The 22,554-nt window shown below is 26.0% G+C and overlaps 1 pseudogene; it reads left to right on the forward strand.

Moving 5' to 3' along the window:
- Positions 1-16,648: 16,648 nt before the first annotated feature.
- On the forward strand, positions 16,649-19,216 carry LOC147076047 (uncharacterized; annotated as a pseudogene).
- Positions 19,217-22,554: the final 3,338 nt, after the last annotated feature.

The raw sequence follows: 22,554 nt of genomic DNA on the forward strand, positions 1-22,554 counted from the left end.
GTATAGAAAGACGCATGAATGAATAGTCGTGAATGTTGTGGGAGGTTTGAGAAATATTGAAATAAGTATTTATTGGCAGATTTTCGTGTTCAAGTAATTAAAGCGCCTACAGAAATTCGGATCGGCTAAAAACCATATTAACTCATAAATATATACAAACAAGATGTTTATAAAAGGTTGCCAAACAATGGTTATAAAATATTGTGCAACCCAATAGAAAGTCTTGGTGCTATGTATAAAACCTTTTTTTAGAAAGGTATCCGTGGGTTCGGATCCAGTTAAAACGATTTTAGAATTGCCCTTGCCGTTTATTGATAATGAACATTGAAATTTAAATTATGTAATAAATTACTTTATATTTTGATTTGATTTTCTCTTTTGAAGCGCATATAAGATTATAATTTGTTAAAAATATATTTTAAAATTCGAGATGCTTTTGAGAACTCGAACTTATATAATTCCAAAGTATCCGTAATATTTTAACTACGCTAAATACTGTCAAATAAATAAAAAACTAATCATTATCTAAATTTTTTTTAAATTACGAATATCATAATAATATAAAATGGGATAAGATACTAAAAATGGATATGAAATACAGAAAACTGTATTATTTTACATGAAAATTAATTAAAGCGTTTTTAAGTATTTTTAGATCAATAAAGTAAAAAACGTAAGAAATATAGTTGAAAATATACAGAATGTGTATTTTAATTATTGTATCAGATCGGTTATGTTATTAAGCGAAATATTTGAAATTATATTCTACTCACCAAATGAAACAAAATCTCATCATTTTATTCATGTCTTAATCTCGAGATAGGAAGGGGTATCGATGAGGATATAGAATAGGAATAAATAGTAAAAAGTATCTTCGAAATTTTCCCCAAGAATTGTATCCCTCGATAGATTTGAGAATGTATAAAAATATAATCAAAAAAATAACCCGTAAATAAGATATTGTAATTATGAATCAAATCAGAACAAAGAAACTAAAGTAGCAAAAATATCCAAAATGATCCAGTAAAAAAAAAGGAGCAATAAACGGACTAAAACACTTTAGAAAAAAAAATATGTTTTGAAAATCATCATTATGATAAAGCGTTCAAAAATGCAAGTTTATCAATAGAATGATTTATTCAAGGGGGTATAAATAATTATATATGCTTTAAGCGTATGCCACGACTTCGTTGGTACAATATAATGACTTACATAACGACAAGTTTGCTCTGCACTTGAATTTAAAACAAGTAAAGAAGCTAGGAAATATAATTATATTGGTTTAAAATGTATATAAACTAGTTCAAAAATTGGATTGCGAAACTTCGAAAAAAATTAAAATAAAAAGCGATGATATTTCGAATCTCAATACGGATTGAATGGAAAGTAATTTTTTAATATGCGAATCCGATTATTATAAATTATTTTCGATCTAATCAAGAGATAATGGTTTAAAAAGAAACGGAATGTAGCCTTAAACGAAGAAAATAGGAAAGTAGTTGCTGATCTACATATTTTTGTCAAGACAAGGCCAATCGACCTTCAGATATTCATGAAATTATCGTGGTCCTTTTAATACATCCAGTTTAATTACGAACAGATCATCAAAAAAGGGGATCTGCATCAATAAAATAATTTAATTACAGTAAAAGAAGAAAAAAAGTTATAAAATGTTCGGAATGAAAAAGACATAGCGCTCTATTATAGCGCAAGAAAAAAGTACACAGAAAATAAAATAAAAAAACAGCGTAAGACAATGCGACAGCAAAAAACATCTTGGATATATAACGGATGTATTGGGAGTTTATAATTAAAATTACAAAATAATTTAAAAATAACAGAATTACCAATCTTAAAAAGTTATAAGATTCAGATACTAAAAGAAAAATTCGTATTAAATATAAGAAAGTTTAATTTACATGTAAAAAAATGAAAAAATGCCGTTGAAAAACACATTGACAGATTTTGATAGAAAGGAGGTGAAAAAATAGTGAATGCAGTTTATAAAATAACAGTATGATTATATTAGAGAAAGAACGTGATGATCAGTTTTTTTATAATTTCAAGAATTCGAAAAAAAATTTAAAAACACCTGCCAATGTAAAAGCTGCAAAGTGTATGAAACGCTTAATAACTTTTTTATATAGAAAATGACATCCTTGCATCAATATCTCACAATTTATCACTGAGATTGATGAAAGGAAAAATCTCAAAATAATAGTAATACGAATAAAAATCGCATTTCAAAAAAAAAAGTTATAAATTTTGGTGAATATAGACCTGGATCCTGTATGAATAATCACTTAAGATTGAAAAAAAATGATGACTGAATCTTGATCACTTGAAGTATGAATGTGAAAATAATTGATGAAAAAACAACTGCTACCATAAAATGGGTACAAAGAGCTACAGCCCCAGCACATCTATACACTGTCATGAATGTAAAATCTTGTATAGAACAGAGTGCCACATGGCTTATTTATAGAAAGCATAAGGGTCAAAGGATCTTATCTACATATTAGTGATTTTGGCATTACTTAATCTTCCAGAGTGGGTATACAGGTGTATAGATTTGATAACGATAAAATAGAAATTTAAATATGAATTAACAACAATGAAATATTAGTAAAAGTATTATGTGAGTTGTACTGCAATGTGCTCGTCTGCAACCACTTCTTTCTGTTAGGTGTACGATCCATTATGTAGATTGCAAAACAAAATTTAACACTTTTCTGTATCAATATCATTAGATATTTCTTCCATTAGCACAAATTGTTTCTTAGTCTTTGATGATCTAAAGCTTGTGTCCAAAGACCCGAAAAACCACATAAAAATAACAGAAGTAACAGTCAATTTCTTAAATTGCATAGGATTACAATCTGTGACAAATTGATTTTAGGTGTGAGGAATATGCGAATCTAATGGCGGACAAACATGTATTCTAATACATCAGGATAACGAAAATAGTGGATTAGCAAAGTAAGATAAAAAACTCACCACATTTTGTTTATAATTATATAAACAATGCAAAATTCTGTCAAAATCAGCTGCAAAAACCAATTCAAATAATTTAACGAGCACGCAATTGCACTGTAAATTACATATTAAGCGTTCTTAAATTAAATCAAAAAAATCTCTAAAATAGATATTTAGATAAGAAAAGTTCAAGTTGTGTATCTATTAACAAACAGCCAGAAACCAAAGAAAGAATATTTTTACTTTAAACAACTTATAGGAAACTATTGGGCATTTCTTAATCTAAGCAAATACAATTTTCTGGTAAATAAGACACCTTTAACTGATAATCGTAAAACATGAAAATAGCAGCTATGACGAAATGATAATGTATGACACGGCCAATCTTTTTATAGAATCCATTGAGTTGAAGCAGAAAGAAAGTTATATGTGGAAAATAAAAGACTAAGAACTAATAAAGCTTTCTTATCTAGAATAACCTAATGATTGACATGAGTGGATCTGCAATAAGCTATAAATATAAATTAAGCCAAAAGAATAAGCAATACAAAGTTTTTTAGTTGGTTAAAAATATTCATATAGAAAAAAACCATAAATTCAACACTGTGAGACGCATGTAAAACAGTAGATCACCTAGAAATCGGATGTTAAAGAATGCTTGGTTATTACTATACACGAAGACATAGAAATTTTACGATAAACACACTTAATGCTCAAAAGAAAATACGTCCATAAAGAATCAGAGAAAATTAGAAAGCATATGTGAGAAGAAATTTTTAAAATCAAACTAGCTAAAATAAAGGAGGATACCATGATAAAAACGGTCATGAATTTATACATGATCGACCAGAATCTTTCGTGTACGATTAAAAGGAAAATAAAATTACGTTTTTAGAAACAGGAATAACGAGTGATGATAATCTGATGAATAATAAAATAGAGAATCTAAAAAAAGACGATAGATAGGCAAATAAACTCTACCTTACATACAATTCTAGAAGTCAAATATTGCAATACTTCATAACTTGAGATTTTTTTATACAAAAAATAATTAATCGCATATCAAAACATTTGGAATGCCAATTAAAGCAGAAACATACGTAAAAACAAAAGTATTGAGTATAGAAAGACGCATGAATAAATAGTCTTGAAATGTGGAGTATGTTTGAGAAATATTAAAATAAGTATTGATTGGCAGATTTTCGTGTCTAAGTAATTTAAGTGCCTACCAAAAAAATTGGTGCGGTTAAAAACCACATTAACTCATAGATATATACAAACAAGATGTTTATAAAAGGCCGCAAAAGAACGGTTTACAAATATTGTGCAGCCCAATAGAATATCTTTGTGCATATGTTTAAAACTTTTTTAAAAAAAATATTCGTGGGTTCGAATCCAGTTAATACAATTTTAGAATTGCCCTTGCCGCTTATTGATAATGAACATTGAAATTTCGAAAATGTAATAAATTATTCTATATTTTGAAATATATCGATTATTTCCTCTTTTCAAGAGCCTGCAAGATTATTTATGTTATGAAAGTAAAATAAAATATAAGCCATTCCATTTGAGGGCTCTAATCTTAGATTAAATATTGAGCTTATTATTTTATCTAAGTCATGTAGTATTAAAAAATAAAAAATATATAATTGTGTAAATTTTTTAAAAACACAAAAATCATAATAAATGGGATAAAATACCAAAAAAATGGATTTAAAATACACAAACCATATATTTTTACATAAAATTTAATTAAAGCGTTTTTAAGTATTTCTAGATCATTAAATTAAAAAACTTGAGAAATAGAAATGAAAATATTTAGAATGAGAATTTAAATTATAGTATCAGATTGATAAAAATTATTAAGTAAAAAATTTGATATTATATTCTACTATACCAAAGGCAGTAAAAACAAATCATTTTCTGTATGGGTCAATATTGGCACTGGAATTTTGGATTTTATATTCAATCATAATACGATCTATTTCCCGTGGCTTTTCACATCTATACTCTTGCCCATTAAAAATAAAAGTTTTAATTACAACTACTTGTCTATTTTTATATACAGGCTCCAGTAAGTTTGCCTACTTTTAACTAATATTTACAATATAACCTAAAATTAATGTAAAGACTCAGAAATGCATAGACCGGTAAATAACAGTAAATAAACTGCTGATTGATCTAAAATAATATGTTATCCAGTGTAAATAAACTTATTTATTGCATTAGATGGTGAAACTTCTTTGTATGGTTTATTTCGTGGCATACATAAAATAACCTTTGTTGGATTTGTTATTAAAGACTAAAAAATGTGCGGGATATTTTGTTAAATTTTATTCAGATAAACTCGATTCAATCCTATTATCGATAAATATATTAAATTTAAAACATAAAATAGACTAAGTTCTATGATTTTAACTATACATCTGATCCATCTTAAGAAAAATGCAATTATATACGCACAATAGTTTTTATCTGTTCTAATAAAAAGTTCAGAATTCACACAGAGATGTCCAAATACTGCACTAATCACCCCTTTTACTAAGGACAAAAAACAAAAAACGAGTTAAAAAACTATTAAAGTGTAAAAGTATAGCCAATAAAATAATAAATGTCTATATTTTTTTCATATATATGTTATTAGTCATATATCTAAGAATCTTAGTAATAAAGTTGTTTATTTTTAATTGCACAAAATATGCTTTTATTTTATAATTAAAATGATATATTGTGATTAAGTAAAATTCAGACGCTTCACTTTCAGTTGCCCTTAGAAATACACCTTTCAGCGGAATAATAACGTTTACAGTAGATCTAAAAGCCTATAAATTGTCATTTTAAAGATAGTTATATGGTTATCCCACATTGCTAACCAAACATATAGAAAAGGTAAAGCTTTAATTTTGTATTTAAAGCATAAAATTATTCTGTGACTTTTTTTAAACGGTTAAATTGTGCGGAAAAGACTTTTTGTCAACAAAAACTGGTTATCAAAATACAAAATCTGCCATTGAAAAGAACATGACAATGTGTTAGGTGATTCGCTTTAGGGAATGTTGAACCCTCTTTTCGCGATAGCAACGTATTAATACTTAGAAGCAATCTCGAAAGAAATAAATAGCTGAAATTTTAAAATAATAAAAGTTATAGAAAAATTAGACAGCAATCTGATACTTTACTAGCTCCAAAATGCATATAAAACTATTGAACAATTTATAAATTAAAAAATTGTGACGTACGTAGGATTTCACAAACACCAATACAAAAAGTTTAGAGAATCAATACCTGTTATTTTCAATTTTTATAGAATGACGATTTGTTTGCAGACTAAATGCAAGCATACCGATTTTTTATGATCCAGAATAATTTATATATATATTGTAATTATGGAGTTTTAGATAACTTGGATTATAAAGACTTTATTATTTTGTAGTTTTAATGATGAACTTAATCCTTAAATTCGATACATAATTTTACAGCAGAGAAATATTCATACATTATTATTTATATTTGAATATTTGCGATTTAATTAATAATAGCATAAGAGGTAAATTATAATTTCAAACCCAGACAATATGAGTAGATCTAATGTTTTTTTCAAGTATATAGAAAATCGGTGTACTAAAATAACTAATCTTCCGAATAAAATTTGAAATTAGCAGGTGTAATTTAATTCTACGCTTGAATATCTATGAAGGCTCTAAATCTTACTTGTATGGTCGAATCTTACAATGAGAAGACAATAAAAGGTTCTAAAATGAAATTTAAATGTAATTATGATGAAAAAAATATTTTTTTTTGTATATTTTCATCACTATGATCTCTATAAATAATATTGTACTGATTCGATTCGACAATATCTTTTAAGGCAATGCAATGTATTTTTAGCGTTAGAAAGAACTTGTTTCTGGATGTATGCTTTACGGTTATATTATAATAGAATATGCTTTGGGCCCATTCTAGTACATGTTCACACATATAATTTTCTTGATTTAGACTGTAGAGGAAGTAGGTTGTATGTAATAATATATTGTAAAAATCTATGTCAAAAATAAAATAGGGAGACAATTTAGGTAAAATCAGAAACTTGAATGATATTTAATGAATGCATTTGGAAAATACGTGGTAAACTTTATCAGATAGTGCCAAATCATTTAGAAAATTTGTAGAATTCAGCTAGAATTTACATATAATGCACTTATGTCTTTTTTCTATAATCATATGCGGAGAAACTACGGATCAACGTAAATTAATATCAAAGGTCGTAAAAATAGCACTATAAAACTAAGCAAGCAACTACAAATTTATATAATGCGTATCTTTGGTTTGTTGATGGCGCCATTTTACAAATAGAATTCTTAAATTATCTATGAAATATAAAGGATGATAGTGTCATTTATAAAGAAAACAAATCCAGATGAAAATACAAAATGGGTTTCTGATCTAATTCGCTACAAAATTTTTTTACAGGAAAAGTATATACTATAGTATTCGGATTGTAATTGCATGGAACTTATTTTTTTGAAATTACAGATTATAAAGAATGATACAACAGTTAAATCATCTATTGGTAATTAAGTAAATTTTTTTGTGATATTTTATCTTAATTTATCTGTCAGATATCAATGTGAATTTTTCCTCTTCAAATTTGCCATTTTCCAAGAGGTGTATTCAATATTTTGTTTTTAGCGCATATATTTTATTAAAATGTAAATACTTAGCATGAAATGACAATTAAAGGAGAATATTCATAAACAATGGCTGTGATAAAAGCACAATAAGTTCATTAGTTTTGAGGGGTACATAAATAAAAGAAGGCTACAAAGATAATATGATTTCAAGAATTATAAGCCATATTTGCCCTATAGAGAAATCAAATATCAAATTTGTGTGATAAAATTACTCACTTTAAAACAAAAAAATTAAGAAAATTAATCTATTTTTAGCTGATTCACTATATTTCCTTAAGATCATTATTGCTATATTACAAAAAAAAACGTTATTTACATATAATTTTACCACGATATTTATTTTAGTAACATTTCGAAAACACAATAATTAATCATGTGTAACTGATTAAGAATTTTGGGGTGGTTTAAGAGTACAAAAAAAAAGAACAGGAATATGAAATACACATAAATTAAAAAATCTTGAATAGAAAAATAGTTCATAGAAAATTTTTAAAACATTAGTCATAAAAAAAACTACGCTAATTAACATTATAAACAAATATAAAAGTTTGATTTAAAAAACAATAAAAAGATATTGTGTGAAAAAAAAAAGTATTTTAATTCATATAAAAGCATATTCAAACAAATTCTAAATTTATCAATATTTTGATTATAAATTAGGAAACTAAATATATTTCTTATCGACCTACAAGGATGTTCAACAGTTAAATACATTATATTTAATGATTTTATTCGCAGATCTAAATATTTCATGTTTGTTATTTCTTCTAGATACTCTAGAATCGAACTTTTAATTTTTAATATTAACATAAAACATATTTTTACATTAATTTAAATTAGAAAATCGATGGTAAAACATATTCCACAAAAAATATTGAAATAATATAAAGCGAAAATTCTGCAGTAAAATACAAAAAAATATATATTTATATCGTATTTATTCATAAAAAAACGAAATATTTCGTAAAATATCTGTTAATATTTAACTAAAAAAAATATTAGTATTTATCTATACCATAAAACCATTTATAAATTGATATTCTTATATAATCTAAATAGAATGTATTTTGTTTTTAGGCATTAGAACAAGGCTTTCTAAATAAATTTACAAATCTGTGTTGATTATTTTTTAAGATGTATATATTAGTTTGTGTTAAGTTAGTTTCTAAAAATATATTATTCAGCAATTATGGTTCAAAATTGAATTGTGAAAGAATGAAAATCTCTTGAAGTCAAAATCTTCGAATTTAATTGCAAACAATAAATTATTTTAGCTTTTAGTTATATTAATGGCAACACTTATATATAAAAGTAAAATAATAAACCTTTATTCGTAGGTTTGAATTACTAAAATGATTGAGTCGTATATGCAAAAAATTTCTAGTTTTATATTTCTCGTTATTTTAATCAGCTAAATTTAGCAAACGAATTTATTGTAATTTATAATAAAAGGATTATTTAAATTAATCATATATCATAATTCTTGCATATAAAGTTATACTTTATCGCATTATTTTTATAAAAGATACAGTAAGAAAGTCTAAAAAGATATGCAACTATTGTTTTTTAAATAATAGCAATTTCCAAAATTGTATAACCTTTGTCTTGGCTCAAAAAAAAATATTTGTACAGCTAATAAATACACAATAAATCTCATTTGCAGTTCATTGTACTTATATTATGTTTTTAAAAAAAAAATATTTTAATAACCATGAAATAGGTACAATTTGGTGTGGCTTATATTCTACATCAATTCTTATCCTTTTTAGCATTGACAATATGAGATTTAATTATAAAAAGTACATTATATAAAAAAAACAAAATTTATATAAAAAATCAAAATTGATGCTTGAAGATATTCTTATCTTCTTTCAACTTGTTACATATATGGTAATTTACCGCATTAAATGTAGTTTATTATAATAAATTCTTATATACAAGCAGTTTTTACGTAAAAGCAAATAAATAGCACTTTACATTACATTTTATCCATGACTAGAATACTAATCTTATATTTTTCTTGCGAAAAAAATTAACCTGTTAAACATTTAGCACTTAGGTTTTTATAAAAATGTTTACTTTCTGGTTCAGATGTAAACTCAATAAACTGAATTTAATTTAAACCTGTAAAAAAAACAGGTATGCGAAGAAGTAAAGAATATAAGAATAACATCTGGTATTTTCTTTCAAGAAAAATGTATAAAATATAAGTATGCGCAAGTAATTATCTTGGATTAGTTTGGACATTTTTCTTAAGGATAAGAAAATAGCTGTATTCTTGAATTTGTAGTTTTACTGAGCAAAAAAATCCAGCTTAAGGCATTAAAGTTGTTCTATCCCTATTTATACCATATACTTTTATTTTCTATAATATTTTTTTGCGTTCGATAACTGTCTGTGTAGATACTATTGAAACTTGGAATTTACAATATAACGATTGAAGTTTCTTGTTCTCTTTAAACAAGCTTTTTATGAAGAAGAAGTGCATTAATTAAAGCCATCTTACTGCCAATTTTACAAAACGTACACTTCGATTGTCTTATGCGATATATAAATTTTCTGCTATAAAACTACACCTGATTGTGGTGTTGAAAGCACTGCGAACCATAAGCGAACACAATGCAAATAATAAAAGCCGTTGTTGGCATGATGGTATTTTTTAATAGATTGATTCTTATTATGCACGGAAAAGGAAGAAATGTATTATACTCTTAAATAAAAAGATATAATTAAGAGGCTTTATATATATGAAGTTGCATCATTAAAACGATAGTAAATAATAAAAAAGTCCAGGATGATTTTTTTTTAAGCTGGCCAAATAATGCAGAATTATATCATTTCTGTTTACATAATATAAAAACTTGATACAAAATTATATTTTAGATAAAAAGATATTATTTTCGTAATAAAAATCATTTTTATGGCATTGTTCCTTACAATACATAAAAAGTACAAAATTTTATATTTTATATTTTATACAGTCAGGCATGCCAAAATTAATTTATAGGTAATAAAAATAAAATCTTTAAGTTCTGCATTAAAATATAGAAATTTATTAATTTATTTCAATAAAAAGGTTACTAATCGCTAAAAAAACATATCATTTTGTACTTTACAAAAATTCATAATTCTTTTTAAATGCATTTTTGAATAAGAAAAACATCTTTTGTAAAGATAATCTATAAACTAGTGTCATAGAATCTTTTTTTTCAATCTTATTTTGCTGATGCATAAATATTGAATAGTATATCACCTTTATAATGCGGCAAATCATATATCATTAAAAAAGCAGAAAATGCTTTATTGAACACTAGCGTAAAATCGACTTAAAACACATCGGGGGTTGATCAGAACAATCGGATAGAGAAAGCATTAACATTTAATATCAAAATAATTTTTTTTACAATAATATTAAAAATACCATACTATTTTTCATATGTTAAAACATAGTTATTTGTTAGTAATACTGGATTTGCATATCTGCTGAAAAATAGCAATTAAAATAATTTAAAAATATTCGACCGTAATTCTGATTGCACGAGTTTTCGAATTTAGAAAAAGCAATTTTTTTATATATTTCAAAAATTAATCATGTCACATTAAACATTATTGTATAGAATTTACTTTATCTCAATAAATGTGCCTAAAAAATCAATAAAATTAACATATAGGTAAATAAATTCTAAATAAGATAAAGTTTTTTTTCACAAAAGGTAACTATTTTTTTAAGGATTTATTTTTCACATTATTTTTAACTAGGCTATAGATATAATAAGTGTGAATGTTTCATTACGAATATAGAAAATTATCAATTAAAATGATTTAAAAATATTTTATATCCTATAATCAACACATATATCCATGTACGAAGACGATTTTTTTTGGATTTGATATAATAAAATTTGTTTACATCTTTTAATTCAAGTTAATACAATTTGCCTTTTAAATATATATAAATATGTTAAATGTATCAATAAAAAATTCGGGAAAAAAATATTGCCCAAACTTGACGTACCTATTAGCCAGATGTCTACTTATTTACGCATCTTAGCTGATAAAAGGCATCAATTGTTTATAAAATAAATTAAACATCTTTATTTTATAGAGAGAAATAAAAAAGTATTAAATAAAGAAGGATTTATATGGATATATACAATATTATATGCCCAATTTGCTTTTGAGATTCTTCACACGAATCAAAAAATCAAAACATAATTTTGCATATTTGATTTAACAATAAATTTTATATATTTAAAATATAATAAAAAGATTGTTTGAATCAAAAATATGATCCTCTACAAATAACGAAATTTATTTTATATTAAATTATTTACGGAATTTATCTTCGTCACACAAGTAGTATTTTTAGATCTAAAATTTTGTATTTAATGTAATCTTACTGCAAGGTTTACAGCTAACACTATTTGATTAGTCGCCTTATTTTAAAGTTTCTATTACCACATACAAATTATTGAGGTGCTGAATGGATTATGAACTGTTCCCGAACGTATAACAAGTAAAAAGGCAATTGTTGGTATGATGAGATGTTTTCCCGAGACTGGGACTGCTATAATGTAGTTAAATTATAATTTACTAGCCGTTTTGACATTAGATCACACATATAAAATATTATGCATAGAACATAGATTTTAGTTTTTTATATCAAATAATATAAATTGAAACTTGATCTATGAGAAGTAATATGTTGCGTGATGATGAAAAACAAAAAAAATAGAGTTGAATTTAAGCGATCTTTTTTCATATTAGAGCATCTTATTCTAAGATTTATTTATCATTTTGCATTACGTAATAAGAAAAGTTAAATAAAAATTTTTTTATAAAATAAAAACAATAAAATAGTGATTTAGTTGCACGTGATATAATTTTTTATTTCTAATGTGACAAAAAAAGTACAATATTACATGCTTTATTATCCTAAGCGTTGTATAATTAATATGAAGGCAATAAAAATAAAATCTTAAAGTTGTCCACTAAACTATAGCAATTTTTATATTTATAGGAGTAATCAGGTTAAATATCGCCATGAAGCAATCAAATCATATTAAAACACAAATAATTTTGTAAATTACAAAAATCAATACTGCTTTTAAAATGCATTTTCGAATAGAAACAACATCTATTGCAAGAGAATCTTTATACAGTGTCATAAAATATTTGTTTCAATGTTATTTGATATACATAAAGCATGATTAATATAATTTATATAACATGGCGAGTCATAGGTCAGTGCAAAAACATGAAATCGATACTTGAAAACCCATTTAGAATTTGATTTTATACACTAGCCTGCTTTTTTTTGCTTTCAGAGCTTAGAATATATAGTTTATATAAAAATAATGTGTTTTAAAAAAACAATAAGAAAAAGATGATATTATAATACATCTTAAAACCTAATTTTTGATTATAAAATACTATATTAAAACCTTTAAATATCTTATAGTAGCAACGAAACAGAATATTTTTAGTTCTTTTTTTGATTGACTCTTGAAAGAATTTAGAAAAAACAATTTTTTAATCCATATATCTAAGATTAATTATGTCATATTAAACATAGTTGTATAGAATTTACTTTAATTAGAAAAATGTGTCATAAAAAAGTAGAACAATTATCATATAGCTAAAAATATTTAAAATAAGATAAATTTTTTTTTCACAATAGGTAACTGTTTTTTTCATGATATATTCTGTCACAACATTTTTTTATAGAAAATAGACATAATAAGTGCGAGTATTTCATTATGAATCCAGAAAATTATTGATATTATTACTTTTAAAACATTGTATATCCTATAATCAATAAATATCAAGGTACGAAGATAATAATTTTTTGGATTTGATTAGACAAGCTTTGTAGACATGCTTTTGTACAAGTTGATGTAAGGTATAAATTTTGTGATTTAGATCTTAAAATACAAATCAATCCAATTTCCTAATTTAATTATTATTTTATTTAAAAAAATTCGGGTAGATTAACTTAATCCAGATTGATAGTATTCATAGCTAATATGTAATTATTTACGCATATTAGCTAACATATTAGTAAAATAAAAATATATTGAAAGCATTTTTATTGTCGTAGAAACGATAAAAGATGCGATGAATATACAGTTATGAAAAATACACACAGCTTTTCTTGCTCATTATGCCCGTAAAACCCTTTATCCTTATCACATAATCAAAATGTAAAATCGCAGATTTGAATTTAACAATACCCTTTATAGTATTTTAATTATAATTAACTAAAATTTAAATTCTATTTCAAATAAATCGAAATTCATGTTAGAAGCCCAATAAGACATTGATCCATATCTTGTTAAAGATAAAAAGAAATCTATCACAACTTTTTACTTATTGATATTGGTAAATGGCATTTAATATGAACTACCAAAAGTTGTATATCAAACATTTGGAATGCCAAAGTAAGCAGAAACATATATACAAACAAAAGTATTCAGTAATGAAAGACGCATGAATAAATAATATTGAATGGTTGAGGAGGTTTGAAAGTATTGAAATAAGTATTAACTGATTTGTTTGTTCAAGTAATTTAAAGTGCAGCCAGAAAATTTGGTGCGGTTAAAAATCATATGTGCCCATAAATATATACAAATAAGATGTTTAAAAAAGTTGCAAAACGATGGTTATATACTATTTTGAAGCCCAATAGCATGTCTTAGTGCATATATATAAAACTTTTTTTTAGAAAGGTATCCGTGGGTTCGGATCCAGTTAAAACGATTTTAGAATTGCCCTTGCCGCTTATTGATAATGAACATTGAAATTATGATTATGTAATAAATTACTCTATATTTTGAAATATTTTGATTATATATTCTCTTTTGAAGCGCCTATAAGATTATTTTTGTTATAAATATATTTTAAAATTCGAGCCTTTCATATGACTCGAATTCTTAATAGTCCTCAAAAGTATCCGTAATATTTTTACTACGCTATGTACTATTATAATTATTGAAATCTCAATATAATCTAAATTTTTTTAAATTACGAATATCATAATAATATAATATGGGATAAAATACTAAAAAATGGATTTAAAATACACAAACCGTATTATTTTACATGAAAATTAATTAAAGCGTTTTTAAGTATTTTTAGATCAATAAAGTAAAAAACGTGAGAAATAGAGTTGAAAATATACAGAATGTAAATTTAAATTATAGTATCAGATTGATAAGAATTATTAGGCAAAATATTTGAAATTTTATTCTACTATACCAAATGCAATAAAAACTTATCGTTTTATGAGTGGGATAAGATTGGCATTAAAATTTTGGATTTTATATTCAAGCATAATGTGATTATTTTCCCGTGAGCTATTCACATCTATACTCTTGCCCATTAAAATTAGAGGTTTTATTTACAACTACTTGTCTATTTGATTTACAGGCCCAGTAAGTTTACCTACTTTTAATTAATATTTACAATATAATCGAAAATTAATGTATAGAGTCAGAGATTCATCGACCGGTTAATAACAGTAGATAAACTGCTGGTTGATCTAAAATAATATGTAAGCCAGATAAGAATACAATTATTTATTGCATAAGATATTGAAACTACTTAGTATGGTTTATTTCTTGGAATACACAAAATAACCTTTATCAAAAATACTAAGACTGGATATAAAAATTATTTGAATAACACATTTAAATGTGTATAGCATTTGATTTAAATTGTAATAGTATCACAAAGATAGCATTTAATTAAATCTTGATGATAAATAATTCCAATTAAAATTTTTTTTAAGTTAAAAGGGATGGTATCTAATTCTTGAAATAATCTTTGAATTCTGTTATCATCAAAATTTTAATCTTTTTTAGAATCACGAATATATATCAACACCTAATAAATATTCTTGTGGCATAAAATAAAAAACATTAAATCTTGTCTTCTACAAATGTTATTTCTTCTTATAATTTTTTAGATCTTCTTTGGTGTCAATTTTTTAAATTATTTGATGGAATTGTTTATTCTTCTTTCTTACAATATGGTGGTGAGATTTATTCCTTGTTTTTTTTAACATTTGATGGTTAGATTTATTCCTTCTTTTTTGAAACATTTGATATAAAATATTAAATGGTGTGATTTATTCCTTGTTTTTTTTAACATTTGATGGTTAGATTTATTCCTTCTTTTTTGAAACATTTGATATAAAATATTAAATGGTGTGATTTATTCCTTGTTTTTTTTAACATTTGATGGTTAGATTTATTCCTTCTTTTTTGAAACATTTGATATAAAATATTAAATGGTGTGATTTATTCCTTGTTTTTTTTAACATTTGATGGTTAGATTTATTCCTTCTTTTTTGAAACATTTGATATAAAATATTAAATGGTGTGATTTATTCCTTGTTTTTTTTAACATTTGATGGTTAGATTTATTCCTTCTTTTTTGAAACATTTGATATAAAATATTAAATGGTGTGATTTATTCCTTGTTTTTTTTAACATTTGATGGTTAGATTTATTCCTTCTTTTTTGAAACATTTGATATAAAATATTAAATGGTGTGATTTATTCCTTGTTTTTTTTAACATTTGATGGTTAGATTTATTCCTTCTTTTTTCAAATTTTTCATGGGACTTATTTATTCCTCCTTTTAGAAATATTTGATGCAAACTATTTGATAGTGAGATTAACTCATTCCTATATGAAAATCTCATATAAATAAATTATTTGAGATTTTAAAACATTTTTGGGAATTATTGAACCATTTCATTTAATTTTTTTGGATAGTAATTTTTGCAAATCCCATACAATTTCTAAAATGTAATTATTTATTTTCTCTTTTATATGTCTTTGATAAGAATTATTTATTCCTTCTTTTATATTTCTTTGATAAGAATTATTTATTCCTTCTTTTTAATTTCTTTGATAAGAATTATTTATTCCTTCTTTTTAATTTTTTCTTGTATTATTTCAATTACATAAATATTTTTTTTGTGATCCCCTCAAATGGTCGATCTTACAATGGACAAGGTCCATAAATTGATGCATAACCAGTCGAATATCCGTAACATCTCTGTGATTGCGCATGTCGATCATGGAAAGAGTACACTTACAGATACCTTAGTTATTAAAGCGAAAATAGCTTCGGTTGATAGTGGAGGTGGTCGATATATGGATACGCGAGCTGATGAACAGCAACGTGGTATAACTATCAAATCCACCGCTATTTCAATGCAATTTTCCATGAAAGAAGAGACATTAGAAACTTATTGTCAGGAGGAATTCTCAGGAAATGATTTTTTGATCAATTTAATTGATAGTCCTGGTCACGTCGATTTCTCATCTGAAGTTACAGCAGCATTGAGAGTTACTGATGGTGCTCTTGTGGTAGTTGATTGTGTGGATGGTATTTGTGTGCAAACCCAGACTGTTCTTCGCCAGGCTGTTTCCGAAAGAATTAAACCTACTCTTTGTTTGAACAAACTTGATCGTGCCCTTCTTGAGTTAAAAGTTAGCAAAGAGGACTTATTTACTAACTTAAGAAAGGTAGTTGAAAATTTCAATTCTACTTTACAAACAATAGGACTCGCCTATGATAATCCAGAATTTAGTGTTCCGTCATTAGAACCCGAACTAAATGAAGTTTCTTTCTGCAGTGGTTTACAGCAATGGGGATTTACACTTCGACAGTTTGCAAGTTTTTATCTCTACAGATTTAAGAAGAAAGATGTTAAGGATGCCGAGGCAAAGTTTTGCAAGTTATTGTGGAGCACCAAAATGTACTTTACAAGTGACGATCCATTCGATGAGACAGGCACCTTTGTAAAGAAAGGTCCAAATGAGAGACGACCATTCATTGTTTTTGTTCTTAATCCAATCTATAAGGTGACAGAAATGTGCAATAATGGTGATATACAGGGCATTAAAGATTATCTCGCTAAATTTAAAGTTGATTGTTCTAAAGCAAATTTCTACGGAACCGGTAAAGAGCTCTTCAAGATTGTCATGAGAACATGGTTACCTGCTGCTGATGTGCTTCTCGAACAAATTATTTTACAATTACCATCACCGATCAAAAGTCAAAAATACAGAGCATCTCTACTTTATGAAGGACCAGAAGATCAGGCTATGGTAGCTATTCGAAATGCTGATAGTAGTGAAGAAGCCCCTTTGATGCTTTACATAAGTAAGATGGTTCCTTATGGGGATAATAGGTTTATAGCTTTTGGCCGTGTATTTGCAGGTAGAGTTACGCCAGGAAAACCAGTTAGAATTCAGGGTCAAGACTATGTCCCAGGGAGTAAAAATGATTTATTCCATAGGAATATTCAACGGGCAGTTGTGATGATGGGAAAAGTTATTAAAGATGTTCCAGATTGTCCCGCTGGTAATATTATTGGGGTAATAGGAATTGATAATGAGTTGAAAAAGACAGGTACAATTACAAATTTCAGTGCTGCCCATAACATCAGGTCCATGAAGTTTAGTGTATCACCCGTTGTGAAATACAGTGTCAAGCCTAAAAACGCTTCAGAGCTTCCTAAATTGAAAGAAGGTCTTCTTAAACTGAGTAAGAGTGATCCTTTGTGTGTCATTAACTTTAATGACAATGGAGAGTGTACAATTGCTGGCGCTGGTGAGTTACATTTAGAAATTGCTCTTAGCGATCTTAGTAAAGAATATGCTCAGATTCCAATAGTGACAGGAGAACCATTGGTAAGTTATATCGAAGGAATTAGAGGTAGTACAAACAATTCAAAGATGTCAAAGAGTGCGAATAAACACAACAGAATATATATGACTTGTGATCAATTGGAAGAGGAAATTATTGATGGTATAGTAAACGGCAAGCTCGTAAACAAAGATCCTAAAGAGAGGGCAGCATTGTTTAGAGATAACCTTGATATTAATGATGATTGGGTTAAGAAGATTCTATTTTATGGACCCGAAGATAAAGGTCCTAATATTTGTGTTGATGATACGAAGGGAATAGCTTATCTCAACGAAATTAAAGAGTTTATGAGAGAAGGTTTTAGAGAAGTAACTACGAGAGGTCCACTTCTCGGTGAACAACTCAGAGGCGTAAGATTCAACCTCGTGGATTTGACTCTGCACGCCGATGCTATTCATCGAACAGGAAATCAAATTACAGCACCAGTCGTGAGCGTATGTAAGGGGCTTATCATGAACTCTGATCCTATTTTATATGAACCACTTTTCTTCGTTGAAGTTAATGTCAGTAATGAAACAATGAGTGGTGTCGTAAATGCTTTGAGTAAAAGGAGAGGTAATGTCGAAGAATACAGAGATGAAAGAGGTGTAAGAACAACTGTAACGGGATACCTGCCTGTAAGAGAAAGCTTCGGTTTTAACAAAGAACTTATGAGCGAAACCAAAGGAGAAGCCAGCTCAGTTTTATCTTTCAGTCACTATAGCGTTCTCCCTGGTAGAGTTGATGTCCCGGACAGCATAACACACCAAACAGTTATGAAAATCAGAGAAAAGAGAGGACTAGGGGAACTTAAGCTCGCAGAAACGTACTTCGATAGGCTATAAAGAAAAATAATTAAATTCGATTTAGTTACCATATTTTTTTAAAACACCCCTTTTCCTACCCATATGAACTAAAGAAACAGATTTGTTTTTATATATATATATATTAATTTATCTATAGTAAATGTGAAAAATATTTAAAAAAACATAATATTAACAATTAGTTGCCATATTATAAAAGATGCAGCTCCTTATATAGATTAATGCATAATCGATCTTTTTTTAATGTTCATTAAACTTATTTATGCTGTCATATATGTGCATAAAAGTAAATTCGAACAACTTCTAGAAAGACTTCAAATATAAATAGTAAAGACTTTATAAAATATATAAAGTGCCAACAAATCTAATGTCAAAACTTCTAGAAAGGGCTTTAAAATGTAAATAATACAGTTTTCATAAAATATTTAAAGTCTACAAATAATCTAATGTCAAAACTTATAGAAAAGGCTTTAAAATGTAAATAATACCGATTTCATAAAATATTTAAAGTCTACAAATAATCTAATGTCAAAATTCTTGAAAGGCTTCAAAATGTAAATAATACTGATTTCATAAAATATTTAAAGTCTACAAATAATCTAATGTCAAAACTTCTAGAAAAGGCTTCAAAATGTAAATAATACAGTTTTCATAAAATATTATACCTCTACAACTAATATAATGTAAAAACTTCTAGAAAGTCTCTAAAATTACAATACTTATAATTTCATAAATATTATACATCACAACTGATACAATGTAAACACCCGAATTTCTACAAGAGAGAATAATAGTCGTAAATTATTAAAAAATATATCACAATCTTATAAAATAACTTTTCAATACTAATAATATTAGCTTTACTTAAAAGCCTAATATCAAAAAGGTAGTAAAAGGTAGTAAAAGGTTTTATAATTTATACTTTTATTTTAAAAAACAAAGTGTAATTAAGAAAATACATATGAGACAGATATATTTTATATTTTACTGCCATAAAATACCATTCGATATAGAAGAATAAATAACTAAATGGTTATATAAGAATTAGTACTTACAACTAATACACAGATTTCGTACCATTATTTATAGCCATCTAATATAATTTAGAGCACTTTTTAATCGTTATGTACAATTTAATCATCATAAATTTTTTAAAGCTATGGTTACATTATAACTTTACAAAATAGATATTGGACTCTACATTGAGTGCCTTTTCTATGGTTATGTACGTATTTTCCTATTAATCTAAGCCACAAGATATGATATGTGTGTTTCACTCGAGTATGTTAAACAGGAAAGCCGTGTAGTTGGTGGTTTTATTGCTTTCCACCAAACACTAGAGAGCCTAGAGCTTGTAAGGGCAATAGCTTTACTAAAAATGTTGCTTGTTTTTTTACGCATTGCCAATAATAACTTCTATACCGATATGTTAGTATCACAATCGTAAAATAGCTTGACATATACATGAAAAACCCTTAATATTGAGGTTGAAATGCTATTTACGCATATTAATAACTTGTTAGTCCCATTTATGGCTGAAAGATCTTATATTTATTGCGTCATACTTCGATAAACATCTTCAGGATCTTCCTATTCTCATAAAAAAGGCTATAGAAACACCTATAATACAATCTGCTCGAAAATAGAATTCAGAAGAAAATTGTTGATATAAATTGATAGAAAAAGGTTGCTGTGCTGCTCTGATAGCATTATAGATTTGAAAAGTGGATTCTCTTGTAAAATATAAAAAACGCTTGATATCGAAGGATACATACGTGTTGCCTTGATAGTATTATAGACTTTAAAGGTGGATTATCCGTAAAATATGAATTGCGCTTATTATCAAAGAATAAATAAATGTTACTATGCTACTTTGATAGTATTATAGACTTTAAAGGTGGATTATCCTGTAAAATATGATTGGCGCTTGATATCAAAGAATAAACAAATGTTACTATGCTACTTTGATAGTATTAGAGACTTTAAATAAGGATTACTGTGCAAAAATAAAAAAAGTAAGGGTGGTATTGGAGAATAGATGCGTGATACTATGCGTATCTGCTAGCACTATAAACTTGAAAAGATATAATCACAGATACATTAAAATACGCTCTTTTTTTAAGAATATTGCAAGAATAATTACTTTGAAAAATAAAAGATAAACATTTAAATAAAAACGATAAAGACAATTTATAGATGGTTAACTTAATTAATAATCTTAACATATAAATTTATCATGCTTGTAAAAATATTTATCATTTTGAAATAAATTTAATCAAGATCTGTCAAAATTTATCTATATGATATATTACATTAACAAAACAAATGAAATTTAATGGTATTAAAAAACATACACAACCTGATATAATGAAAAAATTCTGTGGCGTTATAATTTTTGTTTTTCTATTAACAATTGTCTTGTCGATGTTTATTTCACATAAAAGTCGCATAGAAAATTATTAAGATGAAAATGTTTCGGAATTTACAAACTAAGCTACGAAGATAATTTAAATATGTAAGCAATCACCAGTTCTCTTCTCTTAATACTCAATAGTTTAAAATTCTTGAAGTTCTAGAAAAAGCTCATGTTCACAATTTTTTTTTTCGGACAAACACACCATGATAATCATTGTAAATAAAATTATAAATTTCTTAGAAGATTTCTAAAACTCTAGTAACTTTATTGATTTATGACTTAAGATCAATTCGATGTGATCATTATGAATTTATTTTAAAATTTTAGCGGATCGATGATAAAATTATATACGAATGTTTTGAATTATGTCCAATATCCAATTATTTTAAATTATAGAAAATGTTCTAATAATGTTAACATAATTTAATTGAATAATCATCATTAGTTAAACTAAAAAAGAACAAAAAGGTATTTAGAGCAGCATAGAAAACCTCAAAAAAATAATAAAATTTTCTTTTTAAATATTTGTGTTGCGTACATCCTATTGTTTTATGCAGAATATAACCTATATATGATTTTTTGACCCAATAATCTCTTATATGTGCTGAAATTAGCCATAAGTTTTATTTTATATAAATGTTGCATCCAAAAAGACCTTCAGAATGGAAGTTTGTCTATTCTAAGTCATGTTTTCGAATACAAATATGTAATAAATAAGGATCTAGATAAAATAATAAAAAACCAATTAAATTATACGATAAGATTATTTACTATGATATATGCTCTAATTTTGAATTTCAACTTTTTTTATTATAATAATAGTATTTTAACTCATTGGATAAATAAATCTGCATTGCTCTAGATTACAATTATTAAAAGAATAAAATCAAATTATTAATAATACACGAGATTGTTATCTAAAATCTAATTTCACTTAAATTTG

The sequence above is a fragment of the Rhyacophila brunnea genome, unplaced genomic scaffold (assembly GCF_057557595.1).
Source record: "Rhyacophila brunnea isolate RB1 unplaced genomic scaffold, BYU_Rbru_1.0 scaffold_132, whole genome shotgun sequence".
Lineage (NCBI taxonomy): Eukaryota > Metazoa > Arthropoda > Insecta > Trichoptera > Rhyacophilidae > Rhyacophila > Rhyacophila brunnea.